Raw genomic sequence first — 15443 nt, forward strand, 5'->3', positions numbered from 1 at the left:
GCACCCCAATGTTCATAGCAGCAATGTCCGCAATATCCAAACTGTGGAAAGAGCTGAGATGTCCTTCAACAAATGAAAGGATAAAGAAGATGTAGTTCATATGTACAATGGAATATTACTCAGCCATCAGAAAGGATGAATACCCAACTTTCACATCAACATGGATGGGACTGGAGGAGATTATGCTAAGTGAACTAAGTCAAGCAGAGAAAGTCAATTATCATATGGTTTCACTTATTTGTGGAACATAAGGAATAGCATGGAGGACATTAGGAGAAAGAAGGGAAAAATGAAGGGGGGGGGATCGGAGGGAGAGATGAACCAAGAGAGACTATGGACTCTGAGAAACAATTGGAGGGTTTTAGAGGGGAGGGGGTTGGGGGGATGGGTTAGCCCAATGATGGCTATTAAGGAGGGCACGTACTGCATGGAGCACTGGGTGTTATAGAAAAACAATGAATCATGGATCACTACATCAAAAACTAGTGGTCTCTCTTTTTTTTTTTTAACATATAATGTATTATTTGTTTCAGAGGTACAGGTCTGTGATTCATCAGTCTTACACAATTCACAACACTCACCATGGCACATACCCTCCCCAATGTCTATCACCCAGCCACCCCATCCCTCCCACCCCCCTCCACTCCAGCAAAAACAAAAACAAAACAAACAAAAAACTAATGATGTATTGTATGGTGACTAACATAACATAATAAAATAAAAAAGAGCAGATCATATTTTGAAGGAAGATGGTGAAGAAGCTGGAGAACAGAAGGCTTGTAGTCTCTGAGAGGACAGGAAAAAGGATGAACTGGGACAATATCAATCTTACCTTTAAAACTTTCTCTTAGGCCTTCTCTGGTTCACAGTATAAGTTGGAAAGATGTGCTCAGAGAAATAAGGCCTTCAGTTGCAGACAAGTGGCCAGAGGGAAAAGAGAACGTCTCACCTGAAATAGATCCCTTTGATGGCAATGCTAAAGAGAAAGAACTTAGCAAATGGAAAAAAAAAAAAAAACCAAAAACCAAAACCCAAACCCAAAAAGTATCATGTAGCCCCAACTCAGAAAGAAAGAATAGATATGTCTTGCAAGAAAGTTAAGTGAGTTCTAATATTTTGCCTTATTAATTTTTGAACAACATTGGAAAATAATAATTGGCATTGTTCATGCACTCCAGTGCCAGATCTACATAACCTGTGGGGAAACCTCATGGAAACAAGATAATGGGCTTAAAATGAGTGGAGTATACTGTTTATTTTGTTTAGTCCCTTTGTATTTGGTTTTCACAGCACTCCAGAGAGGATATTATCCAGGGTGACAATAATTTGAGGATCACTTTGTTCTGTGGTAAGGTTTATCTAGAAAACATTTGAAGCCACATCACCGTGTAACTTGTATCTATGAAAATGGAAAGTAGGAATTGTTAAACATTCTCAGGGCCAGGGGCTCCACTGGGAAGTGTGGATAAAGATGAATGTAAATTTTATACTTTATGTCCACAGATCGTTTCACTATTGGCAGTGATATTTAATACTAAAAGCATTAATCATGGTCACAGATAATCTTGGGAACTAAAAGTCAACATTGGGATGTGTTATAATTTAAACAGTTTTAATACCCACTGTTTTGGATTGCTGACAGTCCCTAATGTAGATGCAAGCCATCAATCTAAAACAGTGGTTGGTCATCACAACCAGATTCTTAATTTATGTGATGTCTTCATACATCAAACCTCTCCAACCAGTGGCAGTGTCACCATATCCAAGGTCAGCTATTTCTTCTATGACTCCATTTACCTTTCCTTTTTTTCTTTCAAATTTTTTAAAACCAGTTTCTAAAGATCTTTATTTACAAATCAGTATAGTATTGTTGCATTTGAATGTCATATGTATGGTAAAACAGATTATGAAAAGTATCATATTCACAATGAAACTCTTATTTTATATAACTGAATCATCTGATATTGCTACCTACAGCAGTAACTTAATGGACACAACTCTACCCTCTGAATGGACCACTTTCATGATTTTTCCTAGAAAGTTTTGAGTTTAGTTTCTTGCTGCTTCTTTCCATGATTCAAGGCTTAAGATAAAATCCTTGGAAACAAGCAATTATAACATGATCTCTCCAGGATTGAGGAGGGATAGGAGTGAGAAAAAGGGCATCTTGTCACTTTTTAAAGGTCCACAATTCCTATGCTTTGCAGGGTATGGGGGAGAGGAGTTCACAGTGGAGGAGGAAAGAATCAGTCCCAATGATCATATTAACATTTTAAACTTGTCAATATCAAGAGTTAATTTCTAAAACACAAGTTTATAAACAGAAGCCATCCACCTAGCTGTTAACTGGAATGCATATGCAATGTAGTCAAAGGAATACTGTGCTTACAAAACCACATACCTCTTATTAGAGATATCTAATTTTAAAATAATACATTCCCTTATTGGATATGCAAGTGAGCAATGGAGGAAGTGGTGCATTTGCAATACTAGCTGGTGTTAAGGATTTCAACACTTCCAGAAGATGTGAGCTAGAGAACATTTTTAGGCACCAGAGGGGTTTTTTTCTCTCAGCCAAGATGTCTCCTTTTAAGTCACTTCTGAATTTTGTTTCAAGCTTATTTTGTGAAAATTCTAGTCTTGGTTGAAGATAGTCTCCAAAAGTTTCTTGAGTCACTCTTTGGACTCTCTGTTCTGTTTTCATGAATGATCACTGAATCCATGTATATATCCAGCTCAAGGGTTCTTTCTTGTAGAAGTGTAGTAGAGCTGTGAGTTTCAATGGTCTGATTATTCTTTTTAAATACAATAGACTTAAGAGAGCCCAGATGCTGGCTACTGAGGTCCATATTCACAATCTTATGGTGATTGCTAGCAACTATTAGTGCCTGACCTAGAAGGGGTATATTGCTCTTCAGCTGGCAGGAAGAAGTGAAGGCATAGAGAGTCTGGGAATAATACACCACATAAGTAGGTCTGCACTGGTTTGGCTTTCTATACTGTACCCCAGGCAACTTGAATCCATACTGCATTTTCCTCAGCATCTCTGAGGCTGACACACATTTTTTAATGCTCTCTGAAGAATTTTTTTAAATGAACTTTTGAATTGTTCCATATCAAAAAGGTTAATGTCTTCACCTGGTTCTTTACTAATCTGAAAAATATCCCAAGCTTTCTGGTGCCAATGAAATTAAGTATAAATGATGTCTAAAAGGGCTGCGTCATTGAGACTTGCACACTTCTCCTCCCAAAGCAGAACCAAGTCCTGAACAAAAGATTCCTTTCTCTGCTGGAAGTTTATGGTCTGCAGTTGATTTTCAGACAAAAAAGTCTCGAGCTTTGAAGATCGTTATAATTTCAGTCATTGAGATTTTCTTATTTATTTATTTATTTTATTTCAAGTTTTTATTTAATTCTAGTTAGTTAACATATATGGTAAAATTGGTTTCAGGTGTAGTATTTAGTGATTCATCACTTACATATAACACCCAGTGCTCATCACAAGTGCCCTCCTTAACACCCATCAACCATTTAGCCTACCCCTGCCCGCCTCCCTCCATCAACTCTCGGTTTGTTCTCTATAGTTAAGAGTCTCTTATGGTTTACTTACCTCTCTCTTTTTTTCCCCTTCCCCTATGTTCATCTATTTTAGTTCTTAATTTCCACATATGAGTGAAATAATATGGTCTTCTGGGAAGGGACTGCTGCTTTGGTTCTTAGGCCAACTTGCCCTAAGATGCACCTGCAAGGTGCAGGGGGGCAGGCGTTGGTGTAAGTGGCTCCAGCTTCCGTTGGGGGTGCTGTGTTGTTCACTGAAGTCTGTCAATGCTGTTGGGCATGGGGAAAATGGCGACGTCCCGCTCTCAAGTCGCTAGAGTGGGGAATTCACACCTGCAGCTGTTCAGGAAACCCTCACAGAAGAGTGAACAATCTCCTTTCTTTTGTTCCCGGATTCCGTCAGATCCCTGCCTTTACCCTGGCTGTGTCTTAGCTGACTGCCTGCCAGGCGGCACAGTACGCCTGTGTTTTATCTCAGGCACACAGCAGTTTCAAAACTCCAAATTTTAGGGATCCTGTGAGCCGTGGACCCGCGCTGATTCTCTGGGGGAGGGTCTTCTCCTGCTGTGGCTGGTACCGGTTAGTTCTAGAGAAGCAGTTGCACTACCATGCTGGGGCTTGGAGTTTATGGTAAAGCGCAACAAAAAGCTAGCACCAAGGTTTGCTGCCCTCAGCAGGTGTCTCTGTTCCTATGCTAATGACCAGGGCAGCACTTTAGTGCTCATCAGCTCTTTTGTCCCCTGAGAGGCTGTGCCATCTCTCCCAAGTGCACTCCAAGAAGGGGAAATTTCTCTCCCAATGTGACCCAGGGGATCCTCAAACCATGCTGTCTACTCCCAGGCCTCTGCCCTTCTTCCCCACAGGAGCACTGCTATGCCAGTCAGTCTTCACTTGGCGGTGGCACGGACTTCTAAAACCTCAGACTTTGAGCTCGCCTGCTTATAAAAACCCGATAATCAGGTGCTTTAGTTTTTCCAGTTAATTTTTTGGAGGATGTGTTTCTCTTGTGCAGTTCCCTGTGTGCTGCTTTTTCTCTGTTTCTCTCTCTCTCCAAGATCAAGGCTCCCTCCCCTCTGCAGCATCCAGGATTCTTTTCTACCCAGAATCATGTCTCCCCACATTCCATGATATGGCTTCTTTACTCCCTCTAGTTCTGCAGTTTGTTCTCTCAGCATTTAGATTGATTTCTTGGGTGTTCAGAATGATTTGATATTTATCTAGCTGGGCTTGATGGACGAGACAAGCATAGGGTCCTCCTACTGCTCTGCTATCTTAACTCCTCCCCCAGTCACTGGGATTTTCAAGATGGTTCTCTTAAAAACTCAGCAACAGCTTCATTTCTTTGGCAGGTCCGTCTTCGCCAGCAGTTTCTCCTCTCAGCAGCTGTTCCCCTTTCTTTCTTTTTTTAAAAATTGAAGTATAATTAACATACAGCATTATTAATTTTGGGTGTACAATTTAATGATTCAATAATTCTATACATTACTTAGTGCTCATCAAAGTAAGTGTACTCTTAATCTCTTTTATCTATTTCACCCATCCCCTCACCTCCCTTCTGGCAACCACCAATTTGTTCTCTGTATTTAAGAGTCTGGTTCTTTCTTTTTTCAGTCTGTTTTTTTCTTTGTTCATTTGTTTTTAAATTCCACTTATGTGTGAAATCATATGATATTTGTCTTGCTCTGACTGATTTATTTCACATTATATTGTATACCTGAAGCTAGTATAACATTATGTTAATTATTATTGAGTTAAAAATATATACATTACTTTTTAAAATCACTTTTAGTTTCTTTTTTGAACTTTTACTTTATTGGATAATTCACTCTTTCATTATACATTTTTGTTAAATGTCATGTGGGTTTATCAGTGGGAAACAAAGAGGCAACATAAACACATGCTTTGTTCACTGCACGTAAGCTAAGTATATGCTCAGTGACCAATCACCAAAAGACTGAAAACAAAATAATGTGATTTGTCATTAACCATAATGTACATCTGTTATTTGCATAATAATTTATGTACTGAAGAGCTAACAGTAAAGTTTGTACTTTATTCAATTACTGATAGTCAGTGTACGATGGTAAATGAAATTTGAACTGTGTGTTGTTGGGGGACTGGTATTATTTAACTAAAGCATGGTAACTGGAATCTATGCATTCTAGAACTGTGCAAAATGAGGACATTTTTACTATTTGCTTTGAATACTGATCATTTTAGTATTTTTACTATTTGCTTTGAATACTGATCATTTTAGTATGTATGTGGACATATATGTGAAATTGTCTTTTTTTAACAGTCAATTATAAGCTGGCAAGTTTTTTTTTTTAAATAGACCTTTTGTGGAGTATAATTACATCTAGATTTCAATAGATAGCCTTATTTATATTGTACTAACTAACATATACTAGATATCTGTAGAGTAAGGTAAAAAACGCTATCTTACTGTTTTAGGCATGCCAAGGCCAGTGTCTGCAAGGGAGAAGTCTGAGCTTTGTATATCCAGAATCTGTTACATGAAAACACCCACTGTTTTACAGCTCAGAGACCTACCATCAAGTTGTCCACAGTGTGGAATGAGGGAGAGGATGGACTAGGTTCATTGAGCCATAGACTTGGCACTGCTTAGCACAATAAGACTTCCAGGTGTCTTCAGTAAACCCACAATTAAAACAGTTGGATCAACCCCTTCAAATAAGCAATCAAAGCCCAAAAGAGCAGAAAGAGCTTGACTAGTGCATTTAGCAAATATTTATTGAATACTTACTAAATAATAGTAAGTGTTAAGTGCTGGTGAATAAAATCTCAACAGACATTGTCACTGATCAAAAGTAACTTAAAATCTATTGGAAGAGACAGACAATATCAAGAAAACATAAACATAAAATTATACATTGTGATAAGAATATTAAAGGGAAAGGGAAATTGGATGTAGTGTAAAAGAAGGGAGAAGGACATATTTACTTTAGAAAGGGTGGCTAGAGAAGGAATCTGTGAAAAGATCACATTTAAAGCCAGACCTAAGGAGAAAGAAGTCAGCCACAAAAGGAATGGGTTGTACTTGTAATGCAATGTAAGTAAACTATTCTGGCTAGTTAGAGGTCAACAAACTATAGCTCATGGGCTGAATCTGACCTGCTGCATCTTTTTTTGTATGGCCGGCATCTGGAGAGTGGTTTGTATATTTTTTAATTATTAAAAGGAAAAAAATCCTGAAGAAAAAATATTTCATGTCATATGTAAACTATATGAAATTCAAGTATCAGTGTCCATATATAAATTTTTTTTGGAATACAGTCAAACTAATTTATTTATTGTCCATAGCTGCTTGATATTATAACAGCACAGCTGAATAGTTGTAACAGAAATCATATAGCCCAAAAGTTTAAAATAATTACTATCTAGTGTTTTACAAAAAATATTTTTGCCAATCATTGGGCTAGAAAGTAAGAATAATGTCATGTGATGAAGCTGAAAAGGTAGGACAGAATAAAACATGGAGGACTTTAGAGAGAGAGAGAGAGAAAGACACACACACACACACACACACAGAATTAGTTTGTATTTTATTATTTTTTAAAATTTGCTATACAGTGGGAAACCACTAAAACATAGGAAGCAAAGGAATGTCATGATCCAACTTATATTTTAGGAAGATCATTATGACATTTGATTTTAAATCATAGTATAGAAATAGTAAAAGACCACTATTCCCACTATAACTAGAAAAAAAACCCTAAACAAATAAAATACAAACATCAAGAATTTCTAGTTCCACATGAGATATAGAAAATTGGAAAAGGGAGTACTTGGGTGGCTCAGTCAGTTGGGTGTCTGCCTTCGGCTCAGGTCATGATCCCAGGGTCCTGGGATTGAGCATCGCATTGGACTCCTTATTCAGCAGGGAGCCTGCTTCTCTCTCTCCCTCTGCCTGCCGCTCCCCCTGCTTGTGCTCTCTCCCTCTGTCAAATAAATAAGTAAAATCTTTTTTAAAAAGTTGGAAAAGGTCAAGATCATCAAATAGCCACCTTCAAGAAAGGAAGATACAGAGGGGAAGATGGTGGTGGATGAGGAGGACAACCCTAGGCTTGCCTCATCCCATGAATACAACTAAATAACTATCAGATCATCCAAGATATCCCAGAAATCAATCTGAAGACTAGCAGAACAAACTCCACAACTAAAGGTAGAGAAGAAGGTAGGAAATGTGGAGACTATAGCTTGGGAGATAAATGGATTGTTGCCATTGTGGTGGGGAGGGAGCTATGGTTGCAGAGAAGGGCCAGAGACAGACTATCACACAAGGGGAGTGCAAAGGGAAAGTGAATCCCCATAGCAATGGGCTTGGAAAGGGAGGCTAAATTTCATGAGTTCTGGTGACGAGCAGGGCTTAAAGCTTGGCATTTTAAAGGTCAACATGCTTTCTCTGAGAGAGCTGAGAGGACATTGGGGCTGCTCTTAGAGAAAAGGCAGGGCAAACAACCTGCGACATATGCCATGGAAACAGCTATCTGAAGAGCACCTAGGACACACAGTGGGGAGGTTAGTTGCTCATCTCAGAGCATTTCCCAGAGAGGCAACATTCAAAGAGACCCCTCCAGGGGAGACAAACCATAAAAGACTCTTAATCTCAGGAAACAAACTGAGGGTTGCTGGAGGGGAGGGGGGGGATGTGGTGGCTGAGTGATAGACATTGGGGAGGGTATGTGCTATGCTGAGCATTGTGAATTGTGTAAGACTGATGAATCACAGACCTGTACCCCTGAAACAAATAATATATTATATGTTAATAAAAAATGAATAAAAAAAGAGACTCTTCCAGGAACAAAGGAACTGGTAGACACCATTTCCATCCCTACCTTTCAGCATAAACACAGAGCCACCTGCAGGAACCAGTGCAGTGCCAACACTTGCTACCTAACTTGCTTACATCAAGCCCTGTCCCCAACCATGCTCTGGGAGAACTGTCCTTCCCAGTCATGCTTGCCTCAGTTCCAGCATGGTGGTCATCCTCCCCCCAGAAGACCAACCTAAACCACTGCCAAGACCAAGTCTCCTGAGCCAGGAGTTTTGCAGAGCCTCAGTTCAAGTAGCAGTGGTGACAGGTCTCATTTCACAAGCAGACCAGAGCACACCTAGATAAAACTTGCCATATTCAGGCCAGGGACCAAAAACTGCCCACAACAGACAAAGGAAGCCTCTGTAGAAGACTGGCCTGAAGGACAAAGTGGCCAGGACACAATAGCAGAGCACACACAGCATACACTGGAGACACTTCCAGCAACACCAGGCCCTGGGGAACAGGGGACACTACACTGCAGGGCACAAAAAGACCTCTTCTTCATAAAGCCATTACCCAAAGAACAGGAGAAGTAGCTGACTTTCCTTACACACAGAAATAGGCACAGAAGTTAGACAAAATGAAGAGAAATCTGTCCCCCCAAAAAAACAACAGCACAAGGCCACAGCCAGAGATCTAAGTGAAACCAATGTAAGTAATACACCTGATGAAGAATTCAAAGCAATGATCATAAGGATACTCATTGGACTTGAGGAAAGAGTGGAAGACAACAGTGAGACCCTTAACATAGAAATAAGGGATAACAGCAAAGATAAAGAAATCAATAAACAAAATGAGAAACACACTTGATGGAATGAACAGCAGGCTAGAAGAAGCAGAGCAACAAATTAATGACCTAGAAGACAGAGTATTGGAAAGTTATCAAGCTGGAAAAAAGGGAAAAAAAAGAATTATGCAGAACCTGAATAGACTTCCAGAACTCAGTGACTCCATCAAATGTAATAACATTTGATTATAGGAGTCCCAGAAGAAAAGAGATAAAAGGTACAGAGAATTTATTTGAAGAAATAATAGTTGAAAACTTCCCTAATCTGGGTAAGGAAACAGATCCAAGAGACACGAGAACCCCCAACAAAATCAACAAAAGCAGATCCACACCAAGACATACTGTAATTAAAATGGTAAAATGGACTGATGAATCACTGAACTCTACTTCTGAAACTAATAATACACTATATGTTAATTAATTGAATTTAAATAAAAAATAAATTAAAAAAATAAAATAGTAAAATGTAGTGATAAAGAAAAAATATTAAAAGCAGCAAGACCAAAGACAGTTACATACAAAGGAAGCCACAGAAGGCTATCAGTGGATTTTTCAGCAGAAACATTCCAAGCCAGAAAGAAGAGGCATGATATATTCAAAATGCTGAATGGAAAACACCTGCAGCCAAGAATACTGTATGCAGCAAGGCTATCACTCAGTATAGAAAGATAGAGTTTCAGAGATAGACAAAAACTAAAGGAGTTCACGACCACAAAACCAGCCCTGCAGGAAATATTAATGAAGACTCATTGGGTAGAAAAGAAAGACCAAAGACAATATCATGGTAAGAAGCACAGAAGCAGCCTGGGAGGAGAAAAGATGGCAGAGGAGTAGGGGACCCTATTTCAACCGGTCCCCTGAATTGAGCTGAATATCTACCAGACCATTCTGAACACCCACAAAATCAGCCTGAGATGTAAGAAGATATATCTGGATCTCTACAAACAGAATATCTCCGGTGGCTGGGCTCGAGGTATGAAGCAGGGAGGCGTGATTCTGTGGGCAGATATCAGAAGATAAATGGAAGGGGGAGGAAGCTGCCATAAGTGCTGGAGCCAGGAAGGTGTAATAACACAGGAGTGCAAAAACTCTTGCGCTGGGGACCAGGCACAGACTCTCAGACCAGTAGCAGTGGGGAAAGGACTTTAGGGCAGCCCCCCAGACTGAAAGCTGGAGCTTCAGGGGCATGTGTGTGAACCAGGGGCAGCTTGTGGCTTTCGAAGCAAAAAGGGCAGAGATGAGCCTGGACCTGGAAGCAAGGGCTGGGAGTGCTGCTGTGGGGTACACAACCCAGGACCCTGCGGTTTTTAGCAGCACAGACAGAAATGGAGACAGTGTGGCCTGGAGAGCTCAGTGAAGATCAGACTGCAATCTCTGTTCTGAGACAGAGGTTTGGATACAGTCACTTCTGCTCTGACTCTTGGAAGAGATGGGGAAAGCTGCCAGAGAACAAAAGCCCCGAAAAACCGGTTTTCACTGAACCCACCGCCCCCCAGAGGGGCAGGGCAATGCTGCCTGAACAAACTTGCTTGAGTAACATTGTGGCAGGCCCCTCCTCCAGAAGACAGGGTGGAAGAACAAGAGGCCGACAACCATAAGGTCCCTATAAAACAGGTGCATCTTGCTTGGGTTGTGGTTAATAATTTGAACTCTGTACATTTCCTCAACCACCCCTCAACAGAATGATTAAGAGGAGGAACCCCCAACAAAGGAAAGAACCAGAGAATGTGGCCTCTGCCACAGAACTAAAGGATATGGATATAACCAAGATGTCAGAAATTGACTTCAGAGTAACAATTATCAAGGCGATATCTAGACTTGAGAAAAATATTAACAACAATATAGAATCTCTAAGGGCAAAAATGAGATCTAATCAGGCTGAACTTAAAAAGGCTATGAATGAAGTGCAGTCTAAGCTGGATTCTCTGACTGCCAGGTTAAAAGAGGCAGAAGAATGAATTAGTGAGATAGAGGATAAAATGGTAGAAAAGAAGGAAATCAAGGCAGCATGGGAAAAACAAATTAAAAACCAAAGAATCAAACTGAGAGAGATTAGTGACTCAATGAAACATTCCAATATCAGAATTATTGGGATCCCTGAGCAGGTGGAGAGAGAGAGGTCTAGAACATATATCTGAGCAAACTGTAGCTGAGAATTTCCCTAATCTGGGGAAGGAAACAAGCATTCATGTCCAAGAGGCAGAGAGGACCCCTCCCAAGATCAATGAGAATGGGTTGACGCCACGACATATATTAGTACAATTTGCAAATCTTAGATCCAAGGAAGCAATCTTGAAAGCAGTGAGAGGGAAGAAATTTCTCATGTACAGAGAGAACATCAGAATAATGTCAGACCTGTCCACAGAGACCTGGCCAGCCAGAAAGGGCTGGCAAGACATATTCAGGGTACTAAATGAGAAGAACATGCATCCCAGGATACTTTACCCAGCAAAGCTGTCATTCAGAATGGATGGAGAGACAAGGAGCTTCCAAGACTGGCAGAAACTGAAAGAATATGTGACCACCAAACTGCCCCTGCAGGAAATATTAAGGGGGGTTCTATGAAAGGAGAAAGACCCCAAGAGTGATATAGACCAAAAATTTACAGAGACAATCTATAGAAACAAGGACTTCACAGGCAACATGATGACAATAAATTCTTATCTTTCAATAATCACTCTCAATGTGAACGGCCTAAATGCTCCCATAAAATGGCACAGGGTTGCAGATTGGATCAAAAGACAGGACCCATCCATATGCTGTCCACAAGAGACTCATTTTGAACCTAAAGATACATCCAGACTGAAAGTGAAGGGATGGAGAACCATTTTTCATGCCAATGGACCTCAAAAGAAAGGTAGGGTAGCAATTCTCATATTAGACAAATTAGATTTTAAGCTAAAGACTGTAGTTAGAGATATAGAAGGACACTATATCATGCTTAAAGGGTCTATCCAACAAGAGGATCTAACAATTGTAAATATCCATGCCCCCAACATGGGAGCAGCCAATTATATAAACAAATTAATAACCAAAGTAAACAAACATATTGATAAAAATACATTTATAGTAGGGGACTTCAACACCTCACTCACAGCAATGGACAGATCATCTAAGCAGAAAATCAACGAAGAAATAAGAGCGTTGAATGACACACTGGACCAGATGGACCTCATGGATATATACAGAACATTCCACCATAAAACAACTCTTGAGCACACATGGAACTTTCTCCAGAATAGACCACATACTGGGTCACAAATCAGGTCTCAACCAATACCAAAAGACTGAGATTATTCCCTGCATATTCTCAGACCATAATGCTTTAACACTGGAACTCAATAACAAGAAAAAATTTGGAAGAAATTCAAACACTTGGAAGTTAAAAAGCATCCTGCTAAAGAATGATTGGATCAACCAGGAAATGAAAGAACTTAAACAATTCATAGAAACTAATGAGAATGAAAACACATCAGTCCAAAACCTATGGGATACTGCAAAGGCTGTCCTAAGGGGGAAATACAAGCCTCCCTCAAAAATATAGAAAAATCCCAAAAACACAAATTAGCTTTACACCTTAAAGAACTGGAGAAAGAACAACAAATAAAGCCTAAGCTCCGCATAAGAAGATTAGAGCAGAGATCAATGAATTCGAAACCAGAAACACAGTAGAGCAGATCAACAAAACTAAAAGCTGGTTCTTTGAAAGAATTAATAAGATCGATAAACCACTGGCCAGACTTATCCAAAAGAAAAGAGAAAGGACCCAAATTAATAAAATTATGAATGAAAGGGGATAGATCACGACCAACACCAAGGAAATAGAAACAAATATTAGAAATTATTACCAACAACTATATGCCAATAAATTAAGCAACCTGGAAGAAATGGATGCCTTCCAGAAACCTATAAACTACCAAGACTGAAACAGGAAGAAATTGACAACCTGAATAGACCAATAACCAGTAACGAAATTGAAGCAGTGATCAAAAACCTCCCAAAAAACAAGAGTCCAGGCCTGATGGATTCCCTGGGGAATTCTACCAAACATTCAAAGAATAAATCATACCTATTCTCCTGACCCTGTTTCAAAAAATAGAAACAGAAGGAAAACTTTCAAACTCATTCTGTGAGGCCAGCATTACCTTGATACCAAAACCAGACAAAGATCCCACCAAAAAGGAAAATTACAAACAATATCCCTGATGAATATGGATGCCAAAATTCTCAACAAGATCCTAGCTAATAGGATCCAACAGTACATTAAAAGGATTATCCATCACGACCAGGTGGGATTTATCCCTGGGATACAAGGGTGGTTCAACATTCACAAATCAATTTAATGTGATAGAACACATTAATAAGAGGAGAGAGAAGAACCACATGGTCCTCCCAATTGATGTAGAAAAAGCATTTGACAAAATACAGGATCCTTTCTTGATTAAAACTCTTCAGAGTGTAGGGATGGAGGGAACATTCCTCAATTTCATAAAAACCATCTATGAAAAGTCCACAGCAAATATCATGCTCAATGGGGAAAAGCTGAGAGCCTTTCCCTTAAGATCAGGAACATGACAAGGATGCCAAAATCTCGCCACTATTGTTCAACATAATACTGGAAGTCCTAGCAACAGCAATCAGACAACAAAAATAAATAAAAATATTCAAATTGGCAAAGAAGAAGTCAAACTCTCTCTCTTCGCAGATGATGTGATACTTTATGTGAAAACCCAAAAGACATCACCCCAAAATTACTAGAACTCATATAGCAATTCAGTAATGTGGCAGGATACAAAATCAATGCACAAAAATCAGTTGCTTTCCTATACACTAACAATATAACTGTAGACAGAGAAATTAGGGAATCGATTCCATTTACAATAGCACCAAAAACCTTAAGATACCATGGAATAAACCTAACCAAAGAGGTAAAGGACCTATACTCCAGAAACTATAGAACACTCATGAAGGAAATTGAAGAAGACACAAAAAGATGGAAAAACATTCCATGCTCATGGATCAGAAGAATAAGAATTGTTAAAATGTCTATGCTGCCCAGAGCAATCTATACTTTCAATGCCATCTTGATTAAAATACTACATTTTTCACAGTGCTGGAACCAACAATCCTAAAATTTGTATCAAACCAGAAAAGACCCCAAATCTCCAAGGAAATGTTGAAAAAGAAAAACAAAGCTGGGGCATCATGTTGCCTGATTTCAAACTATATTACAAAGCTGTGATAACAAAAACAGCATGGTACCAGCACCATAGATCAATGGGACAGAATAGAGAGCCCAGATATGGACTCTTAACTCTATAGTCAACTAATCTTCGACAAAGCAGGAAAAAATATGCAATGGAAAAAGACAGTCTCTTCAATAAATGGTGCTGGGAAACTTGGACAGCTATATACAGAAGAATGAAACTCGACCATTCTCTTACACCATACACAAAGATAAACTCTAAATGGATGAAAGACCTCAATATGATACAGGAATCCATCAAAATCCTAGAAGACAACATAGGCAGTAACCTTTTTGACATCGGCCACAGCAACTTCTTTCAAAACATGTCTCCAAAGGCAAGGGAAACAAAAGCGAAAATGAACTTTTGGGACTTCATCAAGATAAAAAGCTTCTGCACAGAAAGGAAACAGTCAACAAAACAAAGAGACAACTCACAGAATGGGAGAAGATATTTGCAAATGACACTACAAGTAAAGGGCTGGTATCCAAGATCTATAAAGAACTTCTCAAACTCAACACCCAACAAACAAATAATCAAGTCAAAAAATGGGCAGAAGACATGAACAGACACTTCTCCGAAGAAGACATACAAATGGCTAACAGACACATGAAAAAACGTCCAACATCATTACCCATCAGGGAAATTCAAATCAAAACCACATTGAAATACCACCTTACACCAGTTAGAATGGCAAAAATTGGCAAGACAAGAAACAACAAATGTTGGAAAGGTTGTGGAGAAAGGGGAACCCTCTTACACTGTTGGTGGGAATGCAAGTTGGTACAGCCACTTTGGAAAACAGTGTGGAGGTTCCTCAAAAATTTAAAAATAGAGCTACCCTATGACCCAGCGTATTTACCACAGATACAGATGTAGTGAAAAGAAGGGCCATATGCACCCCAATGTTCATAGCAGCAATGTCCACAATAGCCAAACTTTGGAAGGAACCGAGATGCCCTTCAACAGATGAATGGATAAAGAAGATGTGGTTCATATACACAATGGAATA

At 39.4% G+C, this 15443-nt stretch overlaps 1 pseudogene; it reads right to left on the bottom strand.

Moving 5' to 3' along the window:
• Positions 1-2407: 2407 nt before the first annotated feature.
• On the bottom strand, positions 2408-3365 carry LOC118529988 (centromere protein N-like; annotated as a pseudogene).
• Positions 3366-15443: the final 12078 nt, after the last annotated feature.

The sequence above is a fragment of the Halichoerus grypus genome, chromosome X (assembly GCF_964656455.1).
Source record: "Halichoerus grypus chromosome X, mHalGry1.hap1.1, whole genome shotgun sequence".
Classification (NCBI taxonomy): Eukaryota; Metazoa; Chordata; class Mammalia; order Carnivora; family Phocidae; genus Halichoerus; species Halichoerus grypus.